Here is a 2,500-nt window from a genome sequence, read left to right as displayed (position 1 = left end):
TCAGAAGAATAAAAAATACGATATACATTATGGATATCTGTGAAGATTCCTGAAATTGCCACGCGCTGTAAATGGTATGGAAGCTTTCTATGGCACCCTGGGGAAAACTACGATAATAGCAAAACAAGCCGTTATATTTCTACAATTTTGTCTTAAGAAATCTTCCCTCTCTCTCTCTCTCTCTCTCTCTCTCTCTCTCTCTCTCTCTCTCTCTCTCTCTCTCTCTAACGTTTCCTTGAGCAGTGGATATGAAGGTAAATCTCTCTCTCTCTCTCTCTCTCTCTCTCTCTCTCTCTCTCTCTCTCTCTCTCTCTCTCTCTCGTACAGCGTTTCCTTGAGCATCGGATATGAAGGTAAATCTTTCTCTCTCTCTTTCTTTCTCTCTCTCTCTCTCTCTCTCTCTCTCTCTCTCTCTCTCTCTCTCTCTCTCTCTCTCTCTTGTACAACGCTTCCGGGAGTAGCGGATATGAAGGTAAATATAGGTAATAGGTTGGCTTGGCCAAGGCACCAGCCACCTGTTATGATGTTACCATTGGAGTGTTATTGGGTCTTTTTACTGGTCAGATAGTATAGCTTAGGCCCTCTCTAGTTAAGGTTTAATTTTCCTTTGCTTACATGTATACCAAATAGTCTGGCATATTCCTTGCACATTATCCTCTTTCCTCAAAACACCTGACAGCACCAAAGAAACCGCACTTCTTGCCCACTCAAGTAGCCCTCTACTGTAATTGTTCAGTGTCTACTTAAAATGGATATCAGAGACTCTTTAGCTATGGTAAACAGCTCTACTAGGAGACTAACACTCCGAAATTAAAGGAATGTTCTCTATGAGAGTATTGGATAGTACCAAAGCCTCTGTACCCCAATCTTCTGCTGTCTTAGGTTAGATTTCTTTTGCTTCAAGAGGGTACATTCAGGGACACTACTCCATCAGTTTTCTTTCCCTCTTTTGCTTTAATTTAACGGCGTGTTGTGCAGGCTTAATAGAAGAGCCAAGGATTTCTGGTAATTTACCAGGAGGTTGCATTTTTCCTATTTATACTTTATCTTTCATATTAATTTCAAAATCACTGTCACTGTCCTTACTTCCGTTGCATGGTTTGTTGGCTCCACCCTTTCCACCAATTCTATCTGACATTCGGACATCTGATTGATGGATTACATTTATATTTTCTCTGTATATAAGTATGTACATATTGTTGTTATTATCATTATTGTTAAAATTTTTAAAAGTATAAAAAAAATCTTTATAATTTTGTTAAATTCTTATTCTGTCTGGCAATATTGAGTAAACTCCCAGGCCAGTGCATCCCATACTATGCCAGTGTCGTCTATCATATTGCAGTATATGGGACCTTGCAGTCACCTCCAGACAATTCCCTCGTTGGTGCTCAGCCAGTAAGGGTAGTACAAGAAAACAATTTCTCCAGGATCTGAGAGGTTTCAGGTTTTTAGAATATCTTAGTGTAGCAGCCCAACATCCATAGATTTCCTCTACGGAATCCTTCTTTTCCAGTCATTGTTTGTGTGTTCTGGCTGCATTCACCTCATCATCCTCCTTTACAACTTCCGTATTTCCATGCTGATCTAGCATGGCTATCGTCCTCTCTCAGATATGAGGAACCTTCGCAACACTCACACAGATACATGTACTGTAACAATACGGGCTCCCAATGCAAAAGCCCTGTTCCCAAACAAGATTGGGGCAGTCTCAACCTACCAACCGACCTACAGATAGTAATATATTCAATTATGTTCAAGTTTCTCAAAAGAAGCACTCCTCTGAGCTGCCCATTTCAGATTTTACAGAAATCAATAATTTTGAAATGGGATGCCATTCCTAGGTAAGGGATTTGGCAATGTATATTAGCACTGAGCACCCTGGTTTCCATATATCTTGCTATGAATGTAGATGTCTTGAGATTTAGATAAAAAAAAAAAAAAGCTTGTGGTAGGCATAACAACTTTCCTTCGCACTCCATATCTCGGATCCAGACTTGGATTACTCTATATTCGGTTGTCTTCTTACCACTATGGCTAAGACACAAAGGCCTCTATTGTGCTTGTTGGTGACTTCAATGCTTACTATGGGGTGTAGTTTAATTCAGTTTCTCCTATTGACTGCCATGGATTAATTGCTTTAGGCAGCCATTTTCGCTGATGTGGTAGAGTAAGCAGAGCAATGAGCGACTCCATCTTTCTCATTCTTGTTTTCAAAGCTAAACTAACTATTCTGACTTTTTACTGGACCTAGGCTTATGGGGGTGTAGACCAAAATGGTATTTTTTATCTTTTTATAAAGATAGAAATTTTTTTAGCGCCTAAGTTGGCTGCCATTTGTCAGAAGTTAGGAAGAAGGGGCTCTTCGCACTTGTTGGTGAATTGGTAATGTCACTCCATTAGGTAAATATGTTCGTGATAGCTCTACCGCTACTGATTACCTCCCAATTAACACAACTTAACAATTAGCTAAAGTTTTTCAAGATATTGTGGCAAAATG

This window comes from Palaemon carinicauda, chromosome 6, assembly GCF_036898095.1.
Source record: "Palaemon carinicauda isolate YSFRI2023 chromosome 6, ASM3689809v2, whole genome shotgun sequence".
Lineage (NCBI taxonomy): Eukaryota > Metazoa > Arthropoda > Malacostraca > Decapoda > Palaemonidae > Palaemon > Palaemon carinicauda.
Note: the sequence above shows the minus strand (reverse complement) of the source record.